The sequence below is a fragment of the Lissotriton helveticus genome, chromosome 2_1, assembly GCF_964261635.1.
Source record: "Lissotriton helveticus chromosome 2_1, aLisHel1.1, whole genome shotgun sequence".
NCBI lineage: Eukaryota > Metazoa > Chordata > Amphibia > Caudata > Salamandridae > Lissotriton > Lissotriton helveticus.
In genome coordinates, this window is record NC_136059.1 from 1731095854 (window position 1) to 1731121987 (window position 26134).

Below are 26134 nucleotides of genomic sequence, written 5' to 3' on the forward strand. Positions count from 1 at the left end.
AATTCTATGGCAGGACGGAGGCTCCGATTATGCTTGTTCAAAGCTGAGCCACCACAACAGAAGCAATATCAACGATAGGTTTGAAATAAAAAGTCTTAAACACAGAATCAGAAGACCAATCAGAGGCTTTCATGATATCATGCAAACTGACACCCATGGAAAAAGCTTTAGAAGCCATTGCCCCTCTCGCAGAATGCGCACCAAAGAGGGAAACATCGATGCCAGCCTCCAGCATCAGCCAACGCACCCAACGTGCTAATGTAGCAGGAGTCACAGGCTTGAAAGGCTTCTTTAAAGCAATCAACAACTGACCACGTAAATTTTGTCTAAAAGGTGCAGTACTTACCTCATAATCTTTAATGCACTGGACCACACATAGTTGTGGATTATGCGGAGAAGACGGTTAAGTCACGGAAGACGTATTGCATTTAGTATGTCTGGAGACCACAAAGGTAACACCCTCAGACGAGAATGTACGACCAGCAAGGTCCAAGGCTCGAACATCAGAAACCCGTTTGCATGAAACCAGACACAACAGCATCGTTAACTTAGCAGAGAGTTGTTTGCGGGACAGCAAAGAATTGGAAGGCCAAGATTCCAAAAAACGCAAGACCACAGACACGTCCCATAAGGCCACATATTTAGGACAAGGAGATTTTACCGTCCGAATGCCTCTGAGTAATTTTGAAACCAAAGGATGCTCACCAGCAGTTTTGCCATCGATAGAAACATGCCTAGCTGAAATGGCAGAACGAAAATTATTGACAGTCCTATAGGCCAGACCAGATGAAGCAATGGAGGCCAGAAAATTGATAATCAAAGCGATATCCGCTGAAGCGGGATCCACCTCCCGTTGTGAACACCAATCACACCACCGTTTCCAAGCTGATGCATAACATTTGTGTGTGTTGGGGGCCCAAGCCTCGCTCATGAATTTGGCAGCGTCGCTAGATAAGCCTCGGATTTGCCAGCGTCCCCCGAAATCCTCCACACCACCAGATGGAGCTGACCCGACAGGACAAGGGGGTGAGGAACAAGTAGAGGGTCCAGCAACAGGTTCCACCTGTGGGGGAGAAGGAGTGGCGTTGAACAACTCATCTCCAGATGAACTGGAAACCAAGCCTGAGCCCTCAGCTACAGACATACGCAGCAGAAAATGGCCATGTTAAGGCCTGTTAGGTATTCACAACGCGATACCTGTTAGGCATAAATTGTTATTGCACCAGATTTGATCACCATGACTGCATACAATGTCGAAGGGGTAATTACCACGCAGGTGTTTGGGGGTAGGAATGCCACGGCCTACCTTGAGAACTGTTATCCAACCCTTTCGTGCCATAGAAATGGTTGGAGATTCAGTACATTCCATTTCAATGTGGAAAGGGAAACTCTGCAACCCCAGACTTTGGGTGACTGAAATGGGAAGTGGTTTCCCCAAAGGGAAATTTAGGGCCACGTGTATCAAGTATTTTTGTGTTCGCAATCCGTTAGTGAATGCAAAAAATGCTTTTCACATCTATCAAACCCTATTTTGCGATTTGGTAACCTGTTACCGAATCGCAAAATGGGTTTGCAATTCGCTATTTGGAAGGGGTATGTTTAGGGCGTCCCTTCCAAATAGCTAATCCGAATGGAATGTGTTATTATGTTAGTTTATTTAGTGCAATGTTTCACTTACCTTACATCTCCTGCCTCTTACCTTACATCTCCTCCCTCTTGATATTTCTGTTCTAATCTTACCTCATGTTGGAATTGTATGACGCTTCTGTTTATAGAGTGTAAGGCTCACAATACTCCACCTTTGGGAGTTTCTGCTGGACCGTCGAGGGTGTTGGATGCCAGGTTTCTTCCTCCAATAAACTCATCTTTATTCCATTATTGTATGAAGGAGGACGTTTATGATGTTAGTTTATTTAGTGCAATGTTTCACTTACCTTACATCTCTTCCCTCTTGTTTATTTATGTCCTAATCTTACCTCATGTTGGAATTGTATGACGCTTCTGTTCATAGAATGTGAGGCTCACAACACTCCACCTTTGGCAGTTTTATGCTGGACCGTCGAGGGTGTTGGATGCCAGGTTTCTTCCTCCAATAAACTCATCTTTATTCCATCTGGTTTTGAGAGTGTTGTTCATCACAACAGTTTGTATGAATATTTTGTGACCGTGAATGTGGTCGCAAAACATTCTCATTTAACCACCTACTTCAAGTAGGTGGGAACCCATTCACAAATGGGAAGGGGTCCCTAAGGGACCCCTTCCCAATTGGAAAGGGCAGCAAACAAAATTTTCAGAGCGGCAGTGGTCCCACGGACCACTGCCTGCTCTTAGAAAATGAAAGAAGCTTTGCATTTTTCTGTTTTAAATACAACCGGTATTCCTTTACAGAAAATGGGATGCATTTAAAAAATGTTTTGCTTTAAAGCAATTACGGACATGGTGGTCTGCTGACCACAGCAGGCCACCATCTCTGTGATTTTAGCTATACACAGGGGTTCACAGATTGCGACCTACCTCATTCATATTCATGAGGTAGGTTATTTGTGACCCCCTAGACACCGAGAAACGGACCTCGTCATCGGCCAGAGTGTGTCTGCCGGGCCTTCCCAGCGGCGCGCAGATTGGGGCTCCAGCGCGGTGCTGTGGAGCTGCGATCCTGCCTGGACTGTTTCGCCGATGCTGGGACGTCTTATTGCCGATTCCTGCTGCTCGTCAGAGGTCCCGGCCTGGTAGGACGGCGCGGTGTGTGTGGCAGTTGACTGCGGGGTTGGGAGTGCGTGTGTCATTCCGCAGGGCATGCAGTCGCATTCCTTGCTAGTGAGCACTTGCTCTGGCGCTCATACACTCACTGCCTGTCTCGTTTGTACTCCAATCAATAAAAGTACACATTTGTGACCTGTACCAAACATTAGCCAGTGCAGTGATACTGATCTGATCCCAATGGGGAAAGCCCTCAATGAGTGCTAGGTGTATTAACCAGTAGTCTCTCCACAGGGGGTTCAGCCCCGTAAGGCACCTTTTCCATCCGGTAAAATGAAGGGCTGCTCTCCATACCAAAAAGACCACCCTAGTGACCTCAGGGAGTGAAAGGAGGAGAGGGGATCCATGCATATAGTCCATGACACAATTGAGGCCCATTTCATTGAGTTCCAACCAATAGTCTTGGTTACTCCAACCACCGGATAGCCAGTCATTTTTAACCAGAACGTGGGAGGCCCAATAATACAGGCAAATGTCCCCTGCCCCGATCCCATCCTCATAGCTCAACCTATGGCATCTGCCCTATGCTACGCAAGGGGTATGCCCACGCCACTGGAAGGAACAAAACAATGATGACATGTCTGTGAACCACACGTTTTGAATATGAAACTGGACTTTTTACATAATGTAAAGGAAATTTGGTAGTTTCACCATTTCTATCAGTGTTACTCTGCCAAGGAGGTAAGGAGGGAGGTGTCCCCACACATTCAGAATAGCCTAAGTACCCCATGAAAGGGGTATCAAATTACCTGCATCTGTCCCGCTGTGTGGTCAGGGGTGGCTCGGCCGGCTGGGGCGGCCCAGTCATGGGTAAAGCAGACCCCAAACAGCCCAAGCTGGCATTTGACCAGCGTAGATCAACTCGGCAAGACAGCGCTGCTTTGGACACTGGCGAACCTACTCCCTCATAGGACACTTGCCCTACGTGTGAAGATGACCTTAAAACTATCATGCTGGATGTAAGGCTACTGTCTCAGGCATCGCTGCTCAGCTCGACCATCTGGCGGCCCGTCTGGACACAGTCAAGGCCAGGGTGGACTCCTATGATGCGCAGCTGGTCCAGGTGGAGGCGAGGGTCTCGGATGTTGAGATTGCTATGGCTGGTGATCATCAGAAGCTCCTCCAGGTGGATAAAGTGCTGGTACGTATCAAAAATAAAAATAAGGATTTGGAAGCTGGCTCACGCAGGAGCAATCTTCGCATTACGGTTGTGCCAGAATCCTCCAACATCACCAAAATGGAGGACTTTGTCGAGCAACTTCTTCGAGAGCTCTTTGGGGATGTTCTGTCCTCTGTCTTTATTGTTGAGCGGGCGCACCTGGCCTGCTTGCTCGCAGGCCAGGTGCGCCCGCTCGCCCAATCATCGCTAAATTGCTAAACTTTAGGGACCGTGATGCGATCCTCTGTGCTGCCTGGGATAAAGGTGAGATCCGCCATCAGGGAAATTCCCTTGCCTTTTACCCCGACTACATGATGGCGGGGCAGGCCGCCTGACACGCATTCCTCCCGGCCAAGCGATTGCTCCAGAAACACGAAGTCTCCTGCATGTTAAAAGTGGTGCGCATGTGCATATTTTCACTGAGCAAAAACTGCCCTGGCCTTTGCTAAAGAATTGGACAAGCAGCAGCACTTGCCTCCACCCAGTTCCGGCCCAGAAGATATGGGTGGCACGAGTGATAATGACTGACTCACTATTGTTCCCCTCTTGACTTTACCTTTTGTAATTGCTGATGGCCCTCGAATGCTCATTGCTGTTTCTTTTTAGCTATGCTCTGTTGTGATGCTCCCTTGGTGTAGGGGGGCTGTTCTGTATAATCTTTTGTACTACAATAATTATTGTCCGCCTTTCTCCGTGGCTTGGCCACCCTGTCCTTGTGGCGGGGGTGTACACCTGGTAGAGCCATGCCTCCATGGAATGACTCCCTTTGGTTCTTGTTATTCTTCCTCCCCCAGTTGGGGTTTCCTTGGGTGGGTGGGATCAGAATCTCAACCTGTTCGGGGGGGTTAGAGTGGGTGGTGGGTTGGGGGGGTGCTATGCACTTTGGTATTGTTTCTTGTTCCTCCTTTCCCCTGTTGGGATTCTACTGGGTGGGCGGTGATGTTTTCTCAAGCTAATTTGGGGGTTGGTGGGGGTGGTGAGGGGGGTTATTGGGGTTGTTGCCTTCTCCTTGAGGCTTGCTGTTTTTTTTGTATTGTGATTTTTTCTGCAATATGTTATTTGTTACATTGACTTCTGCACTGCACGTCCCTTCCCGCTCACATCTGGCCTCCTCTTTGCATTTGTTTTTATCCGCCATTCGCTTCCCTGGCAAAGCAATATGACGGACATCACACTCTGGATGTGGAACGTCCGCGGTCTCAATGACCATTGTAAGGCCCGTTTAGTACATGCCCACCTCGTCCGCCATAAGGTTGACATCTGTTTTCTCCCGGAGACCCACCTGCTGCCCTCCACGTCCTCCAGGCTTCTCTCCAGTCATTGGGGCAAAACTCATTCTTCCTTCTATTCTTGTTACTCTCGCGGGGTCTTCATCCTATTGCGCAAAGGGCTTCCCTGGCATACATCTCAGGCCATTGCGGACCCCGGTGGGCGCTTTGTTATTTTATGTGGCACCCTCCTTGCCTAACCTCTGATTCTTGCAGCGATATACAGCCCGAATTCCGATGACCCTGAATTCCTTGCGCAGGTTTGGCAACATATCTCTTACCTGGGCCATGCTACACTGCTATGGGGGGGGGGGGTAATTTCAACATTACACCTTCGGCCACCCTTGATCGTTCTGGGCCCCGTGCTCTGCACTCACGCGCTACCTCTCTGCTCCACTCCATACTCACGAACAACTCACTTCTTGATGCTTGGAGACATACCCATCTGGGGGCGCACGAGGGCACTTGCGTTACAGGCTCTCTGGGCTGCTGGTCCCACCTGGACCTCCGGATCACTACTCCGGATGCTTTTGCGAGGATCACCTCCATGAACTTTTGGCGCACACCCTTTCTGACCATGCTCCCGTCTGCCTCAGCTTGCTCTCCCCCATGCCCCGCGACGTATGTTTGCCTGGCGGTTGCCCTCTAATGTGCTCCGGGACACAGTGTTCTGCGATGAGATCCAAACTGCTATTGTGAACTATTTGGAACTTAACCCAGGCTCGGTTGATTCCCCTTCCACTCTCTGGGAAGGTTTTAAGGCAGTGATTCAGGGCAAATGTATCTCTAAGCAGTCTGGCGTATTGCGCTCAATTCGGGGTACCCTTGAGCGACTGGAGGGAGAAATCAAGGCTATTGACTCTTCGCATTCTCTTAGCCCTAACCCCGACACACTAGCGCAGCTTCGGACCAAACTTTCTGAATTTAATGATGAGGCTGACTGTGAACTTTCCTTCCTGGTTAGAGAGGCGAGGGTGTGCCGTTTTGGCGAGGAGGATCATCCGGGTAAGACCTAGGCCAATCTCCTACACCAACCTCACGCCGCCTCCTATATCTCAGCGCTCCAGGATGGTGGTCCGGACAGAACAACCTCTCCAGAGGAGGTGGTGGCTAGATTCACCACCTTCTATTCTCAACTCTACACCGCTGGGGCTGTATCCTCGCGCGACACCCTTAACCACTATTTCGACTCTTTGAAGCTTCTCTGGCTGGGCAACAGCCGCTGGGAGTATCTCGACAAACCCTTCTCCAAGGAGAAGATCCTGGTTGCTATTAATAGTCTACCCGTCGATAAGGCTCCGGGTTCCGACGGTCTGCCTGCATCCTTTTACAAAGCCTTTGCGCCTCTGCTGGTCCCGCATCTCGCCGCTATGTACAATGACTCCTTTGAGTGCGGCCATTTCCCTCCTTCACTTCGCGAGGCCCTATTAACGCTTCTCTTGAATCCAGACAAGCCCCCTGAGTTCCGAGATTCTTACCGCCCTCTGTCCCTCATTAACACTGATAATAAGCTCTACGCTAAGCTGTTTGCCTCCCGCCTCCTTCCGCTCATGCCCGGAAAGCTCACCCAGACCAGTCCCGTTTTTTTCCGGGCCGCGCCACGTTGCATAATCTCCGGACTATATTTGCCGTTCTCCATCAAATCAACCCCGCACTCCCGGCCGTGGCTGCCCTCCTGGATGCTACAAAAGCTTTGGATACTCTTGAAGGGCCCTTCCTCTTCTATCTTCGCCCTCGCTTAGGCTATAGCCTGGTTTTTCTGCTCAAGATCCACCTTCTTTATTCCCACTCAACGGCTCGCCTCCGGATCAATGGTCAAATCGCTAGGGGTATGAGGCAGGGTTGTCCTCTCTCACCCATGCTTTTTGCTGTAGCTATGGAGCACCTCGCCGCTAGGCTCCGGCAGCATCACACCCAGAGGGGTCTTGGCTTTGAGGCTCGAGCCTTGGTCGTCTCCATGTATGCGGACAACTTCACACTCTATGTCCGCAACCCCCCAAAAAATCTTGGCCCCATGGTCCGCGAGGTGGTACGCTTTAGGGGTCTGTCTGGGATCCAGGTCAACTGGGGTAAATCCATTTTCTTTCCCCTGACGGATGCCACTGTTCCCTTCACCCCAGAGTATCTGTTTGTATTGGTGTCGGGCCCACTAGATATCTGGGCATCTGGCTCAGCTGGGATGTGGACGAACTCTGGAGGGCCAACTTTGGCCGGGCAGTCAACTGGCTTGGAACTAAGATCCACCTTTGGTGATGCCTGCCCTGATCTGGCGGGCGCATAGCCATCGCTAAGATGGTGGTGCTCCTGAAGTTTCTTGATTTGGTTCTGAATATCCCTATCCCCCACACGGCTCATTTTTTCTGTAAACTTCGCTCCCTTATTATTTCTCTTGTCTGGGCCGGGTGTCAGCCTAGAATCGCTTACAGTATTCTCACGCTTCCCTCATCGTGTGGCAGAATGGGTGCCCCAGATTTCAAAAACTTACGCTCCTAGCACCCAGGCCAGCTTTCTTCACTTTTGGCTGCACCCGACTCCTTTCCAGCCCCACGTAGCAGTGGAAGCTGATCTTGCTGCCCCCTGGCCGCTCCAGACTGCCATATTTGCCCCTGTAAAACCCCCGCGCTGCGTGATTGACACCATGGAGAACATGCGATGGGCCTGGAACGGCCTTTATAGATACTCCGGCGCTAGCTTGCTCTCCGCCAATACCATGCCCCACCCACACAATCCGGTATTCCCCGCTTTGCAAACCGCCGGGATGGCCAAACTAACGCCGTGCCTGGGGCTGTCCAGGTTGTCTGACCTCTTTCTGGCCGGCGGCTTTTTATTCACTTTCCATCCGAGTCTGGCCCCTTGGATACTCTGCTGTATTGCCAACTTAGAGCGTCCTGCAGGGAGCTCACCCCGCATTTCTTCAGCCCCCCAACCCCCCTCCTTTGGCTGCCTTCGACTTTGCATACACATCCGCCTCTCCACGCAAACTTGTCTCTAGACTTTATGCCCTCACTCTGGCGGCATAATCAATCAATCAATCACTGCATTTATATAGCGCACTACTCACCCGGAGGGTCTCAAGGCGCTAGGGGAGGGGGGGGTCCGCTACTGCTCGAACAGCCAGGTCTTGAGCTGCTTCCTGAAGGCGAGGTGGTCCTGGGTCAGGTGGAGGTGGGTCAATCAATCAATCAATCAATCATGGACATTTATATAGCGCACTACTTACCCGGAGGGTCTCAAGGCGCTTGGGGGGGGGGGGTGCTGCTACTGCTCGAACAGCCAGGTCTTGAGCTTCTTCCTGAAGGAGAGGTGGTCCTGGGTCAGGCGCAGGTCGGTCGGGAGGGAGTTCCAGGTCTTGGCAGCCAGGTGGGAGAAGGACCTTCCTCCTGTTGTCGATCTTCGGATGCGGGGGACGGCGGCGAGGGCGTGACTGGCTGATCGGAGGTGGCGTTTGGGAGCGTAGAAGTTGATGCGGTTGTTGAGGTAGCTCGGGCCTTGGTCGTGTAGGGCTTTGTGTGCGTGGGTGAGGAGACGGAAGGTGATTCTCTTGTTGACGGGGAGCCAGTGCAGGTCTCTCAGATGTCCGGAGATGTGGCTGCGTCGGGAGATGTCGAGGATGAGTCTGGCTGAGGCGTTCTGGATCCGCTGGAGTCTCTTCTGGAGCTTGGCGGTGGTTCCGGCGTAGAGGGCGTTGCCGTAGTCCAGTCGGCTGGTGACGAGGGCCTGGGTGACCGTCTTCCTGGTCTCGGTGGGGATCCACCGGAAGATCTTTCGCAGCATGCGCAGGATGTTGAAGCATGACGAGGAGACGGCGTTGACTTGTCTGGTCATGGAGAGGGAGGAGTCCAGGATGAAGACCAGGTTGCGTGCGTGGTCTGTCGGTGTGGGTGCGGTGCCCAGGGCGGGGGGCCACCAGGAGTCGTCCCAGGCGGAGGGCGAGGAGCCCAGGATGAGGACTTCCGTCTTGTCTGAGTTCAGTTTCAGGCGGCTGGTCGACATCCATTCGGCTACATCTTTTATCCCTTCGTGAAGGTTGGCTCTGGAAGCGGCGGGGTCGTTGGTCAGTGAGAGGATCAGCTGGGTGTCATCGGCGTAGGAGATGATGTTCAGGTTGTGTTGGCGTGCGATGGGCGCGAGGGGGCTCATGTAGACGTTGAAGAGGGTGGGGCTCAGCGAGGATCCTTGAGGGACGCCGCAGATGACTTCGGTGGCCTCTGACTTGTACGGTGGTAGGCGGACTCTCTGTGTTCTTCCGTCGAGGAAGGAGACGATCCATTCCAGTGCCTTCTCCTGAATTCCGACGTTGCTGAGGCGCTGCACTAGGGTGCGGTGACAGACAGTGTCGAATGCCGCGGAGAGGTCTAGGAGGATGAGGGCCGCTGTTTCTCCGTTGTCCATCAGGGCTCGGATGTCATCGGTGGCAGCGATCAGGGCGGTCTCGGTGCTGTGGTTGGCTCGGAAGCCAGACTGTGAGGGGTCGAGGGATCCATTCGTCTCGAGGAAGGCGGCCAGCTGTTTGTTGACGGTCTTCTCGATGACTTTGGCTGGAAACGGGAGGAGCGAGATGGGGCGGTAGTTCTTGAGTTCGGTGGGGTCCGCTGTTGGTTTCTTAAGTAGAGCGCTGAGTTCGGCGTGCTTCCAGCTCTCCGGGAAGGTGGCGGTGTCGAAGGAGGTGTTGATGATGTCCCGCAGGTGGGGTGCGATGACAGCGTCGGCCTTGTTGAAGACGTGGTGAGGGCAGGGGTCGGTCGGAGATCCGGAGTGGATGGAGTTCATCATGCGGACGGTGTCTTCGGTGCTGATCGGAGTCCAGGCGCGGAGGGTGGTGGTGGGTGGCGTTGCTGTGGTCGTTGTGTGCGATGGTTGACTACTGAAGCTGTTGTGTATGTCCGCGATCTTGTTGTGGAAGTAGGAGGCGAGGGAGTTGCAGAGGTCTTGCGATGGGGTGATGTCGTTGTTACCGGCGTTGGGGTTGGAGAGCTCTTTCACGATGTTGAAGAGTTCCTTGCAGTTGTGTGCGTTGTTGTCTAGTCGGTCCTTGAATGCAGTTTTCTTGGTGGCGCGGATCAGTTGGTGGTGCTTCCGGGTGGCAAGCTTGAGGCTGGTCATGTTGTCCGGTGTAGGTTCCCTTCTCCAGACTTTCTCGAGGGCTCGGCAGTTCTTCTTGGAGCTCTTGAGTTCGTCGGTGAACCATGGGGCTTTCTTGTTGCCGGGTCTGCTGGGCGGGGTCCTCAGAGGGGCGAGTTCGTCCGCGCAGTTGCTGATCCACTTCGTGAGGTTGTCGGCGGCCTGGCTGGGGTTCGCTGAGCTGGCGGGAGGGTGCTGACTCGGGACTGGGTCGGGAGGGAGTTCCAAGTCTTGGTGGCCAGGTAGGAGAAGGACCTTCCCCCTCTGGTGGCTCTTCGGAAGCGGGGGACGGCGGCGAGGGCGTGGCCGGTCAATCAAAGCTGGCGTGTGGGAGCGTAGAAGTTGAGGCGGCTGTTGAGGTATCCTGGGCCATGGTTGTGTAGGGCTTTGTGTGCGTGGGTGAGGAGACGGAAGGTGATTCTCTTGTTGACCGGGAGCCAGTGCAGGTCTCTCAGGTGTCCGGAGATGTGGCTGCGACGGGGGATGTCCAGGATGAGTCGTGCTGAGGCGTTCTGGATCCGCTGGAGTCTCTTCTGGAGTTTGGCGGTGGTACCGGCGTAGAGGGAGCTGCCGTAGTCCAGACGGCTGGTGACGAGGGCCTGGGTGACCGTCTTCCTGGTCTTGGTGGGGATCCACCGGAAGATATTACGTAGCATGCGCAGGATGTTGAAGCATGACGAGGAGACGGCGTTGATTTGCCTGGTCATGGAGAGGGAGGAGTCCAGGATGAAGCCCAGGTTGCGTGCGTGGTCTGTTGGTTTGGGTGCGCCGCCCACGGTGGGGGGCCACCAGGAGTCGTCCCAGGTGGAGGGTGAAGATCCCAGGATGAGGACTTCCGTCTTGTCCGAGTTCAGTTTCAGGCGACTGTTCATCATCCACTTGGCAACGTCTGTCATCCCTTCGTGTAGGTTGGCTCTGGCGGTGGTGGGGTCGTTGGTGAGGGAGAGGATCAGCTGGGTGTCGTCGGCGTAGGAGAGGATGTTGAGGTTGTGTTGGAGAGCGATGGCTGCGAGGGGGCTCATGTAGACGTTGAAGAGGGTTGGGCTGAGCGAGGAGCCTTGAGGAACGCCGCAGATGACTTCGGTGGCTTCTGATCTGAACGGGGGGAGGCGGACTCTCTGTGTCCTTCCGGCAAGGAAGGAGATGATCCACTCCAGTGCCTTCTCCTGGATTCCGACGTTGCTGAGGCGCTGCACTAGGGTGCGGTGGCAGACAGTGTCGAAGGCCGCGGAGAGGTCTAGGAGGATGAGGGCCGCTGTTTCTCCGTTGTCGAGCAGTGCTCGGATGTCATCGGTGGCTGCGATCAGGGCAGTCTCGGTGCTGTGGTTGGCCCGGAATCCAGACTGCGAGAGGTCGAGGGATCCGTTCGTCTTGAGGAAGGCGGCCAGCTGCTTGTTGACGGTCTTCTCGATGACTTTTGCAGGAAACGGGAGCAGCGAGATGGGGCGGTAGTTCTTGAGGACGGTGGGGTCGGCTGATGGCTTCTTAAGTAGAGCGCTGAGTTCGGCGTGCTTCCAGCTCTCCGGGAAGGTAGCGGTGTCGAAGGAGGTGTTGATGATGTCCCGCAGGTGGGGTGCGATGACAGCGTCGGCCTTGTTGAAGACGTGGTGAGGGCATGGGTCGGTCGGAGATCCGGAGTGGATGGAGTTCATCGTGCGGACGGTGTCTTCGGTGCTGATCGGGGTCCAGGCGCAGAGGATGGTGGTGGGGGGCGGTGGTTCGGTCGTGGCGTGCGTCGGTTGAGTGCTGAAGCTGTTGTGTATGTCCGCGATCTTGTTGTAGAAGTAGGAGGCGAGGGAGTTGCAGAGGTCTTGTGAAGGGGTGATGTCGTTGTTTCCGGCGTTGGGGTTGGAGAGCTCTTTGACGATGTTGAAGAGTCCCTTGCTGTTGTGTGCGTTGTTGTCCAGTCGTTCCTTGAATGCAGTTTTCTTGGTGGCGTGAATCAGTTGGTGGTGTTTTCGGGTGGCGAGCTTGAGGGCAGTCATGTTGTCCGGTGTTGGGTCTCTGCGCCAGGCTTTCTCGAGGGCTTGGCAGTTCCTCTTGGAGCTCTTGAGTTCGTCGGTGAACCATGGGGCTTTCTTGCTGCCGGGTCTGCTAGGCGGGGTCCTCAGAGGGGCGAGGTCGTTTGCGCAGTTGCTGATCCACTTTGCGAGGTTTGTGGCCGCCTAGCTGGGGTTCGTTGCGCCGGTGGGAGGGTTCTTGCTCAGTGAAGTCGCGAGCTGGTCGGCTGTGATCTTGTTCCAGCTTCTGCGTGCAACCTGTTTCTGGTGGTGGTGGATCGTGGTCCTTCTGAAGCTGAAGTGGACGCAGCTGTGGTCCGTCCAGTGGAGTCCGGTGGCGTGGCTGAAGGTGATGTCCTTGCTGGATGAGAACACGGGGTTGAGTGTGTGTCCGGCGTAGTGGGTGGGGGTGGTCACCAGCTGCTTGAGTCCGAGGTTTGCGAGGTTGTCCAGCAGGGTGGTGGTGTTGCGGTCGTTGTTGTTCTCCAGGTGGAAGTTGAGGTCCCCGAGATGGATGTAGTCGTCGGAGGGGAGGGCGTGCGGGCTGATGAAGTCGGCGATGTCTTCGCTGAATTGTGTGCGTGGTCCCGGGGGTCTGTAGATGAGGGTGCCTCTGAGGGTGGTCTTGGGGTTGATGTGGATCTGGAAGTGCAGGTGTTCGGTGGGCGCGAGGGTGTCGTCGGTGTTGGTCGTGATGCGGATGGTGTTCCTGTGGATGATGGCGATGCCTTCTCCTGTCTGGTTGACGCGGTCCCTCCGGATGATCTTGTAGCCGTCTGGGATGGCGATGGCGATGTCGGGCGCTGAGGAGGCGTTCATCCAGGTTTCCGTGAGGAAGGCGACGTCCGGGGCTGTGGTATCGAGCAGGTTCCAGAGCTCGACGGTGTGTCTGTGGGCGGAGCGGGTGTTGAGCAGGATGCACTTCAGGTGGCTGCTGCTGGTGCTAGTCTTGGTCGGTGCTGGTGTAGTGCAGGTTCGGATGCAGGTGAACTTGCAGGAGTGGCAGCAGAAAGGTCCGTGGGTGCGCCTCGGGGTGGCTCGGTAGCAGCCAGGGATCCGGCCGGCGTTGAGTGCGTTGAGCTCGGTGGTGTCGTAGGTCCGGCGGGTGGGATGGTGTCTGTGGGGGCCAAGGGTCCTGGCACTGGGCGCGGTCCAGGCACGGACGGGCGCAGACGGGCTTACCTTTGGCGCGCCTTCGGCGCACAATCGGCGCACCTGCTGCGCGTCTGCCACTCTGCCATAAGTGGAGAGTGGGGGGGGGCGGAGCGAGGGAGGGGCAGCTGGGAGGCGGGAGCGGGGCGGCGAATGAGGGTCGAGGAAAGTAAGGGGGCGGGCCGCAGGGGGGCAGCAGCGGGGAGGGAGGGAAGAGAACGGCGGGAGGAGGAATGGTGGCGGGAAGAAAACGGCGGGAAGAAAACGGCGGAGCGGCGAGGGGGGAGGCCTGAGGGCAGTCCCTAGCAGGCAGCGGGCAAGAGGCAGGGGTAGGGATCAGACAGGCAGCAGGGTGACCTGGCCCCCGGAGACCGTGCGATGGCAGGGTCGGGGGTCAGGCAGCCGGTAGCAGGGAGACCTGGCACGCGGGAACGTGCGAGGCAGGGGCAAGAGGTAGGCAGCAGGGAGACCTGGCAGGCAGGCGTCAGGCATCAGGCAGCAGGGGGCCCTGGTACTGATCGTGCTCGCGTGGCTTGGAGCGAGGACCTGGGAACCGATCTCTCGCAGGCAGACTGGCTGTACTGCTGCAAGCAGACCAAACTGCTGTTCCCTAACTACCACCTGCACCTCATACATTTCAAATATCTGCATAGGCTGTATCATTCCCCCGAACAGCTGCACAAAATGCACCTCACTCCCAGCGATAGGTGTCTCCGCTGCTCTGCCCCGCTGCTGACTTCTCTAATCTTGCCTTGCTGTGCCCAAAGGTCTCTGCATTTTGGCGCACTGTGTGCACTGCCATCACTGAGATCACCTCTCCACCTGTCATGCCTGACCCACTACTTTGTCTTTTAGGTTTCGTGAAATTTCGTGGATTTAATGCCGCCTGCTTCCCGCCCGCTTGACATCTGGGGCCCCCTAGTCTCTTACCTCCTACGCCAGAGTGCTTCGGCCACTGCAGCCTCTCCCACGACCCCCGCCAGCACTCTGCCCGCTGCGGTCGCCAGTGTTGACTCGTTGGGTGTTGCCTTCCAACTGTGCTTTCTGTTGGCTCTCCGCTGCCTCTCTCACCGGCACTTGATCTCCTCAGGGCAACCCTTCATCTCTCTTTCACCCCATCCCCTGTCATTTTGCTCCAGGTTCAGCTATGAGCAGCTCATGTATAATTGTTTTCATGATGCATGTACCAGCTGTAATGGGGAATGGATCCCATGTGATCCACTGGCTGGCGCAGGCCCTCCTGACGCATACGCAAAGCTCCACCCAACAGCTACGTGACAAATGGGCGATGGATAGGGGATGGGCGTGGTCGGATAAAGAATGGGCAGTAGTACTGGCCGACCCCGTCAATGTCCCACGTAACTCCCGTTTTAAAATTATACAATTCTATATCTTGCACCGCGCATACCTCTCACCTGATAACATTAATAAATACTTCACGATCACCACTTCCGCGTGTTCGAGATGCTCCCTGGTCGATGCGAGTCTTGTTCATATGCTCTGGACCTGTCCTCACATACAAACATACTGGCACACGGTGATAACCCTGCTGCAGCAGAGCGCTGGCGACGACCTACAACACACATGGGAAGCCTGTCTACTAGGACTATACAAGAGAACAAAACATAACAAAGTCCCCGCTCGGTTCTGGGATCTAGGGCTTATCACAACTAAACGGCTACTTACTAAACACTGGAAGAGCAGTGCACCCCCACATGCAAGACACTGGTATACCTCTTTTGAAAATTGGGCAAGAGCAGAGAGTGCCACCCTCCACAGAGAGGAAACAGCGGGCCTGAGAAAATTCCCCATTGTGCAAGTCTGGGATGACACCCTGAAGTCCTTCCAACAGGCATGTCTAGACCAGGGAATCGCTTAGTCCGTCTCCCCCTCCGAGCCCGACCAGGGTAGAGGATGGGTAGGAGAGCTGTATATCCTCCCTGGTGGCCCAATGCCTCGTACATGCACACAACACCCTCTGCCTACACCACGAGCTATCGCCTCCATTCCACAGGGCAGTGACCCCTCCAACCCCCCCCTTGATACTAGCACCTCAGTGCTTGTTAGCCACTGACAGACTAGTCCCCCCCACGAGAAACCTGCGTCATGCTGGACGCTTGCCCCCCGGTGCCCCCTAACCCTGGAGCCGACGACTTACTTCCATGGATACCCACAGGCACACCTCCTAACTCTTTGATTACTAATTTTCTCCTTTCCTATTCGCTTTTTCTTCTTTTCTTTTGTTATTACCTCTCTTCTCTTTATCCCATTCCCTTTCTCCCCAGTTGGTTACATTCTGGTGTCATCATAGTTTTCCATTTGACACGATTGTTTCGATGTTATGAATAATGTATCATAAAGGATGACGCACCTTACGTTGAATGTACGAACTGACCTGTAGGAGACACACAACTGAATAAACATGCCATTTTTGGCATCACAATCATATACTACAGATCACAATGCTATCTGACCCTTGCGGCCTCACGCTCTCTACAATAATTATATGGCCCCGAGTGGCGTGATGTGTGATCAACATCCCGTTATGTGATATAAACATATTGGATTGCTTTTGTGACTCTCAGGGACCATAAGCTATATTACTTGTTTATTACGCTGACATGTATTGTGAATAAGTGCTGTAAACTAATAATAAAAATATTTTTAAAAAAATAAAAAATTATGCATGTACCAGATGTGGTTCTCTTCTTTTAATGCATATTCCCTGCCTATATGCATTGTTTCTGGATGTGCAAGTTTATCAATAAAGGTTTTTGAAAAATTAAAAAAAAATGCCTTGTCATTTGAAATCCTAGAAACATGCGCCTGGCACAGCTTTCTAACCATATTACTGGCAATGTTTGTGAATCAAAAAATAGTAAATCTTCACCCATTCTCAGTTGTACTACCAAGAGAAGGTTTAATACTATTATTTGTGAATTGGGCACTCAAGCGGGGGCAGATCCTGACCACCAATAACCAACGATGTCAGGGCTTAGAGAATCCCCAATTTATCAGCAAAAGTTTGGTTTGCCAGTTGACCATCTAATCTGGTTAAATTGGAACAACTGAAACATTTTCCATCTGTATATTGGCCTCTTCTGTTTGCGGTTTGCAAGAAAAATCTCATAAAATCCTTTAAGGTAATGTGAGAAGGGCATATTACTATCCAACTGGTGTATCTATGGCTACCTGAGGGCTATCCTAATGGTAACCCACTCCACTGAACAAATAACTTCGCCAAACCGAGACTTGAAGGTTCAATAGTGAAAATTGCTTTAGTTCAACTAGTTCGAGGGAAGACTCCTGGATTAGATGGGTTGCCTTTGGAGTTTTACACCACATATAAATTACAGCCTGCACCACAACTCGATGCCATTTATATTGGAATTTATCATAAGGGGATACCTCCTGAATCAACTCAAGAAACCCTAATACCAGCGTTTTTCTAAACTGGGCCAAGATCTACTTAATGTCGAATCGTATTGGCCAATCTCACTATTAAATACAGAATGTAAGATACTAGGTACAATTATCAAAAATAGAGTAGTTCCTTGCCTACCGGGACTAGTTCATTCAGATCAGTGTGGTTTTATCCTGGGAGGACCACACATGAAAATATACGTCATCTGCTGCACATCGGTGACTGCCTACATGAGGCACCACTCTCACACACTGTGGCTTCACTCAATATTGAGAAAGCCTTTGACACACTAGTATGTCCATACCTTTTATAGTGCTGGCTAAAATTAAAGTGTTGGGTAGTATTCTATGCTGGATTATGTTATTATGTGCGCAACCACTAGAGAAGGTCCGCATGGGCAGGGTGTATTCAGAGAGATGACAGCTAAATTGGAGGAATGTACAAAGGGGTGTCTAATGTCACCCATCCTGTTTTATTCCAGTGATTAAACCATAGGCATGCCTGTTAAAAACTAAACTAGGGGGCTTGAGTGGGGCATTGACATTTGGGATGAGATACACGCTGCAGCATAGTATGCAGATGACACACTGCTTTTTCTTGGGGACCCAAAGACGAGTCTTCTGCCGTTGATGGTGCTATTGTCAAATTTTTGGGGGATATGCCCATTCTCAAAGTCAACTGGGACAAATCCTGTTTCTTTCAATTAAAAGGGCCAGTCATCACAAACTGCCTGCCCTATATTGGGGATTTATTGAGCTGGAAACCGTAAAAGTTTTAATACCTTGGTTTCCCGATATACCTCAAGGATGATAATTTATTTATCCCAAGCTTCCTTTTTGGAGATTTTAAATCTATATCATCTGGACTGATCTGGGTCCAACAAAGAGTGCAAATCTCCATAGATAAAGCAATGTGCATGATAGGGGGATGGTTACCCAATTTAGAAATATACTACCTGACTGCCCAGTTGATGTGGATGACATGGTAGTAGGCGGTGAATACAGACCCTGAATACATAGACCTCATAAATATTACCAGCAATACTGACTTATTATAATTGATGTACACAAAAGGAAGGTTGGGATCTGAATATCCCAGTTGCTTGAGCACAGTTAAGTCATGCTAGAATAAATACATTCTTAGACTGGGATCGAGTTCCCCATAATTCCCTGACCTCCCACTGTGGACGATACGTGAATTAGCATTGGTGGCCACGGTATATTAAATCCAAGGGTGGATACAGAGTAATGTCACCATGTTGGGTGATTTATGTGAGAATGGTGGACTAATTCCATTTCAGGTCCTCGTGAACAATTATGGTCTACATACTGGCCAGTTCCTAACATATGATGACATAGTTCTGTGATTAAAATGGTATGGAATATTGACATGACCTAACCCCTGAGGTATGCCCTATTGAGTACTATACTCAAGCATGGCACACAGTGCAAAGTGATGATATGCTTGCAGAGAGGACCAGCTCCCACTTTCTAAATCCCTACGACCAGACTCAAAGCTACCTAGGAGCAGCAGTTGGGGGAGGACATAGCACTCAAAATGTGTGTGCAGATCCTAGTATAGACTACAGAATTGAAAAGGAAGACACACTTTAAATATACCCAGCTCAGTTACCTACACTATACCTACCTCTCTCCAGCATGTATAGCTAGGATATACCCTGAGGTTGTCAGCCTTCCCCAGATGCCCGACCAATGAAGCAGATATTTTCTATGTGGGTAGACACTGTCTAGTAGTACAACACCATAGGACAGCACTGTTTGACATTGTACAGTATGAAGTCTGGAAATATGCATGGTGACTTGTCTACTATGTAGGTTCTGACGAATAAAAAAAAACACAAATGTGTCCGAATTAGCATGTTAGCATTGCTGATCAGTAAACGCAATATTGCAATGCAATCAAAGGCCCATACAACCTTTACAAAAACTCATAGTTGCAGGCCTTAGAGAGATGAACAGTTAGGGAGCTATATGTTTTGACCCTTTAGCAGAGGCAGATATGGTGAGGGGTGGCAGTCGCAGAGTGGGACGCCACATCCCTGGTAATAAAAACCAAAATGAATGAGATGCCCCTTTTACAGGACATGATTATATATCTCTTGATGCTGGAATATGGTGACCACACCTGATGAACTAGGGAAGGGAGGTGGGTGTGAGGAACCTTTCGCTGGATGTAGCACGGCTGGGCATGAAAGGTATGAGAGAAGAGGTATTGTACATATATGCTTTTAATACATGAATGCCAACATTGCATATGACTTATGGATATTTGTGTCGACACAATAAGTGATTATGTTCTAAAACATGGGTTCTAGTTAAGTCTAAAGGTTTGGTTTTTATAGTTTAGAGCTCTACACTTTGTAATGATATGTTGATGATGAAAAATACAATCATGGTAGACATACATATATGCTCAATTATAAAATATAGTAAAGAGCTATTCAAAAATAGGGTAATATGAGGAGGACAATGCTGTGGGATGGGGTCAAGATCTGCTAAGTGAACCAAGTTTATTGAAGGAGACAAAGAAAGAAATAATGAAAATGTTCAAACAGCACAGACAGAGCAGCCAAAAGAACAAGTGGTTGAAAAATGCAAGAAAGAAAACATAAGGTGAGTGTTGGACAGGCCGCATGGTCGGGCTGCCCTCCTCCCCGCAATGGGACCTGGACCCTGGCTCCCCCTGCATCCCCAGCCAGAGTCCCCGACGACTACCCGAAGTACACTGCAATCCCTCACCCACAAGACACCAGCTCCGGACCCAGCTGGCCCGGGTCACCATCCATACCACGGCCTCGGCCCAGCCGCCATCTTGGGGCACTGCAGCACGAGGCCGCGTGGCCTCAACTCGACCCTCACCCTGGGCCCGGCCGGGCCCGACATCGAGGCACCAACCTCCCCCCAGGAGGCAGAGTGACCACTTGGCGAGTCAATGGGAGAAAGGAATCGTCAACGGCTCTCCTCCGCCAGGTGTCGATCACCCCAGGCCGCCCTGGGCGCTGGCTCCACCCCCCTGCTGGGTGTCTGGACTCCCTCATCCCGGACCTCCCGGCCCCCCAGGCGCGAGGGTCCGGACATCAAAGGGGACCAGACCTATAACTGGGGCAGGGCCAGACCAGGAAACCAGTTGTATCCTGGAGTCGAGAGACCCGAGAAGAACTCATCTGTGACTGGCCTGCTGGCGCTGCCGCGGCCCTCTGCCTCGTGAAACCATCGTCTTGGCCTGCTGGCGCTGCCGCGGCCCTCTGCCTCGTGAAACCATCGTCTTGGCCTGCTGGCGCTGCCGCGGCCCTCTGCCTCGTGAAACCATCGTCTTGGCCTGCTGGCGCTGCCGCGGCCCTCTGCCTCGTGAAACCATCGTCTTGGCCTGCTGGCGCTGCCGCGGCCCTCTGCCTTATGAGACTATCATCTTGGCCTGCTGGCGCTGCCGCGGCCCGATCCACAGACACTCCAGCTCGAGGATTGTGAGCTCGCCTCTTACCACTACCTGTACCGATCCGGTACCAAGACTGTCCCGCTACCCCCTTTCCCTACAAAGACTAGAAGCGAGAGGACCCCCCGGGTCCGAGATATCCTGTATCGCTGATATCCTTGCCTTACGAACCTTATATAAAGTATTGAACTCGACTTGGTGTGGTGCCTATTTGTGGGGAGGGAGGTAACTTGTCTGTACGATCGCCGGAGACGGTCCCCCTCGGGGATCTCTCCCTCAGTACCCGGCCGACCCTCAGGGTCCCCGTCTAACAGTGAGGAATAAAAACTCTGTAGATGGGAACTGGAAATGAGGAAAGGGAGAAGGAAGGAAGATGGGAAGAAAGCGTTTAAGGAAGGAAAGTGAAAGGAAGGAAGGAAACCCGCAAGGAAAGAAAGATGAACAGAAGGACAAAAGAACAAGTAATAAAGGATGGAAGGGTGAAAGGATCAATGGAAAAAAGGGAGAGACTATGGTTGGGTGAATGGATAGGTAGATGTAAGGATGGACAGAAAAGTGAAGGAAGATATGGATGGGAGAGTGAAAGCATATGTGCGTGGACCAATTTATGTCTGAACAAAATGATTTGTGGATTAGTGGAATGTTGAAAGACTGGATGGTTGGAAAGTTTTAAGATTCAATGTGTAAGTCAATGGATGGATAGATGGAAAGCGGAAAGGGTAAAGGATGGGTGGGTTTGGGGTGGGAGTTTGAATGGATAGACGGTGGATGTAAAGGTGAAGGTAACTATTCTGGGGAGGGTGCGTCCTATATGCTGCGCCCGCTTGGTGTCATTGAGGTTTGATTTACAGTTGGAGGTATTTTAATTTTCTTGCAACTTCTTTATACCTTGGGCAGGTCTAACTACCTCTGAAGCAGTAAAAGCTTATTGTTTTCAGATGAAGTTGCTTTTAGCATTGTAGTTCTGGAAGCAATTAGCAATTAGTTTTCTAACAGTTTACTCTATATGGTTGGTTAAATGCTTAAAACGCGCTTTTCGACTTACTGAACAAGAAATAATTTTGCAGCGCACAACAGTAACTGTTTCCAAAATCCCCACAAATCAGTATGGTGACGGTCTAGTGTTTTCAGCCTCGGCTGTGACCAGAACCGGAAGGGCGGCCATTTTGTATTAGCGGCCGAGCCCAGAGCGAGAGGGAGCTTTTCCCCGGCGCTCCGTGAGAATAAAGCATCGAACAATTATTACATTGGCTGAAGAGTATTATTTATGTATGGGGGCACTTCCATAATCAGTTTCTTTTTGCCTAAAGCTCCTCTTACAGATACTGTTTAGATCCAGTTTGACACCATTCAATGTATAGTAGTAGTTAGCTCGTATCCTGGTAGATAGCTCTCTCTCTGTTTGCAGGCTTACTTCTGGTGCTGAACCATATTTAGGTCTGGTATTTGACAAACGTTTAGCTGTGTCACCATAATTTTGTTTATCTTGAAAAAAAAAAAATATATATATAATATTCATGCATAGAAGAGCTTTTGGTCAGTGAGCTTTGTCCTTTGGTCTGTTAAACTGTCATTTATATTTGCCACCACATCATACAGCATGGGGAAGCCCACTTTTGCCAACTAAGTCATGGACGCTGATGCTCTTAGCCTGACAGATAAATGACCGTGTTGCTGTGGAGATCACGACTTTAAACACCACACTGGTAGCTCTTAGTGTCATCAAAACATTAACCTTTTAGTTTGTGAAGCAATCAATACTTCAAAACGCAACGCAAAAACCAACAAATCCGTGAAAATATATAATTTCGAATTTGAGTATTTCCTGATCAGTCTAAAATACTTTAAAATAAATGTTCCTTTTGATGGCTTATATTAATTTTAGATCATCATTTTAGATTTACATTAAAAAATAATAAAAAATACCGACAAAAATATATACACTACATTGATTTTTTTCTGTACTAGTTCCAGAGGCTAGTCTAAATATTATTAGTGGACGGCATCAATACAAGGGCACAGGTGGCGTCCAGAGCTTTTATTAACTTTTTTGGGGAGAGAAAGTCATTAAATTCTATGCCTTGAATTTTGAAACGCACAGCACTTTTAGAAAGTCGAAATCCCCCATCCTGTAATAAATTACTTTTAGGACTAAATAAAAGAAAGTAACATATCCCTGACACTGCTTGTGTTTTAATTTTAAAAGCTAATCAGAAGTCTGTCAATGGCATTTGTATGTGTCCCAAACTAATAGGAGGCATCAAAGGGAAAAAACAGAAGTCCATCACTTAAGAATACTTGTAAAGCTGTAAGTGGTAATCTAGTTAGAGTCTGGTGTAAAAAAAAAACAGACACTCTGGAAAGCTCATAGAAGTCTAACACATGTTTAATGCAAAAATAGCCAGCAAGCGTCAAAATATTGTAAGGGCAGACTGCCATTTCAATGGACCAGAGATTTGCCCTCTGGTCAGCTGGAACATGCAACGCTAAATAACATTTATTTAAGTACTATGTTCATAGACTTTTTCCCGGAGCAGTTGAATGATGGAAAGAACACGTGGTGCAACTGAAACTACAGATAGACCCTAATGAGCAGGTGCTGTATTTGTGGGAAGAGTGGGAGAAGACATTGAGTTAGAATAATAAGCAGTCAAAGCCTATGGGTTTCGCCTTTGAGGCCTATTGGCTGTGCCAATGGTTTTAGCAATATGTTACTAAATCTACATTCTGTATTTTATATTAGTAAAGAATGTGAAGGTGTTAACCTTTGTAAAGTCTCTTTGGTTTAGCACAGTTTTGTATTGTAATTAACTTTTTTACGTATTGGCAAAGCCAAGAGGTCCCCGCTCTAAAGGTCTAAGCTATTAGGGTTTCCATTGCTTTTGTGGTACATGTGAGCTGAGTTGCGTTTAGGTGTCCTGGTGATTTCTGGTTGTGATAGGGTGTTCATAGTGGGGCACGATTGAGAGCTCTGGAGAGGAGGACGAAAGGCTGTGTAAGTGGGCCATTACAATGTACAGAGTACATGCTCATCCAATCCTTGACCTCTTTTCAATGTGCAGATCGTGATGATCGAATCTGTCACATTTGTAATTATCAATTCTTCTTTACAACAAAATCATTGTTGTTGCTCATTTTCATAAAAACTACTAACAATAACTCACAAAGCCAATAGTTCTGGTTTGTTTTAGGCATATCTCTGCTGTTTAATATGTCTGGATGCAATAACAAAAAACTCACAAAGAGGTACCTAAATGCTAGCAAAGCAGCATTCTATGTAAAGCACAGGATTATAGCTCACATGTTTTAAGTCACATTCTTAATTACTTAGGCCACGCCCCTTTTGGTGACCTCCCTCCCACACTTTTATTCCCACTTAGAGCCCTATGGTCCATATTAGGCTTTTGCCTACAGAAAGCTAGTAACTGTCTAAAGGCAAGACCTAAAAATTGGGTAAAACTGTCAAGTCCTTGGAGTCCAATCTAAAACTTGTGGATCAGAAAAAAGGAACTTTGCTCCTCCGCAGCACTGACTCGGCAGCATCTTTCCGCCAGTAAGTGGTGGAAGTCGTGCACTTTGGGGAAAGAAGACAGAGGGCCTGCCCTCCTCCACTGTGACCCCCAGGCTGTGATTGCAGGTGCCAGGGCTCTTGGTGCCACCATGCCCCTACTTAATATTGGAGCTGTAGTATTTCTTCCCCTGGCAAGGTCGATCCAGTAGTCATGCAGGTCATTTGCTCACTGGCGAAGCAGATCCTCAGCTTCTCTAGGAGCCAAATGCAAAGGACGAAAGATTGACCAAAAATGGCAACATGGCGTGCTCAGACGCAAAACGTAGGGCAGGAAGACGAAATATGGAGTAGAGGGTGGCGGAAGAAAAAGGAGGGCGGGGGAAGCAACATAGGAGCTTGGGTTGGGGAAGCAACAGGGTGGGTCCCTGGAGGGAAGCAAACAGGGAGAGAGAACAATATGAAGGTGGGGAAGGATAAGTAAAGTGGTGAGAGGGCAATGGACGGGTTTGGGGGAGAAGAACCCTGGCAAGAGAGAGAGAGATCGCAACTTGGAGCACGGGGGGGTAGTGAAGCACACTAGAGCGACTTCTGGAAAACAAGCACTTTTGAGAAGTGCCTAACAAAAAAAGGAGCTCCTGAAACAATTAGCAGTGGAAGGACACAAGTAATGCGCTCAATGCATCCATGCTCCAGGGGAGGGAACACACAAGAAGAGGAAGGAAAGTCCACAGAAACTAATGAATAAGAAGCAGTCAAATGAGAGTGACTAGTTCATGCAAATGATTGGTGGGATGAATTAATATGGTAGACGAGGATTAGGGTATTCATTAAGCAATATTTCATGCTAAGGTTGTCTCCTGGTCCAAATGGGACTACTCTGGTAGACCAGGAACTTCAAACCTTTGTCAGTTGCTGTAGCCCATGGCATAAGAATCCAGGAATCGACATAACAAGTGTCAACCAAAGATTAGCTGGCAAACTCGAGTAAGTAAAGGAGGCTCAAAGGAAAAGGGTTTACTTGTCAGTTATGCATGTGTCTTTTTTGTCTGCATTATATTTGCATTATACCTTGGAGGGTTGGACACTGCAAAAGGCTGAATTACCCTTTCACGTTTCTGACTTACAACTATGTTGGGTGAAAGTAACACTAAACGCCTTAACAAAGTACCCTATTTCAAGGCATTAAGCATACTGGACAGTGATCAATAGCTATAAAATACTGAAACAAGCGGGCTATTTGGACTCCACGTTCTCTATTGATGTAAAAAGACAATTAATGGCATTGCGGTTTGGAAAGTTCCCTACTCTTGCGGACGCCCTGCTATGGAAACATACGGAGGATCAAAAATGCCGGCTTTGTGGCAATAAAAAGGAAGGTTTGGTTCATCTTGTATGCCACTGTAAGATACTGCAACCAGGTAGGATTACCTTTTCATCCAGAGCGTTCTTGGACAGAGGAATACATTTGTGTAGGACTGGACTCAACCGATTCCCAAATGAATTGCAAATTGATAAAGTTTTCACGCATTCATGAACGAGACTGAAAGCAAAGGCACTTTAAAGAGCTAATTTGAAGAATATTTTAATCAATTGTGTATATCTTATGATGTTTTTTATATTATAATAATGTAATTTTTAGCGCCTTAACGCCGCGGTGCGGGCGTTCTAAAGAGTGGGCGGGGTTGTGGCGTCCAACGGTCGTTTGCAGCACCAGGGAGGGAGTGCTCCCGTCGGCCGCTGGCTGACAGGAGCACGGAAGGGGTTAGAAAAAAAATGAAATGAAGGAAATTGTGTAAATAATATTGGTATGGTTTTAATTAACTCAACAATAAACTATTATTATTATTATCAGCATTAAGCATACGGGATGGTAATATTTAATACCATATGTGTACATAGGTTGCTTTGCTACAAGAAGTTTAATTTGTACATCAATCCTCAAACAACTAAGCAGCTGTCTGTGCACTATGATTGGCATATGTATTGATTGCCTCTTCGCTATTATTACCTTATTTCACACACACAATATGGCGGCTGTGTCTGCACACAGAAGCATGGACATTTAGTCATTCATTTCTCAGTATTAGAAAAAAGTGTACATGCCTTACAATGGATGGCGCCAAGATACCTTTCAAGGATGCCAATTTCGCCAGAAAGCAAGAGGCTTACTGCTCTTTGGGGAGAGAGGCTGCTAATTATATTTTATTTTTCCTCCTCTTGCCTTCCCCATTCCGTTGAGATTCTTACGTCAATCAATCTGTTTACATATTACAGTGAAGTCTGCGT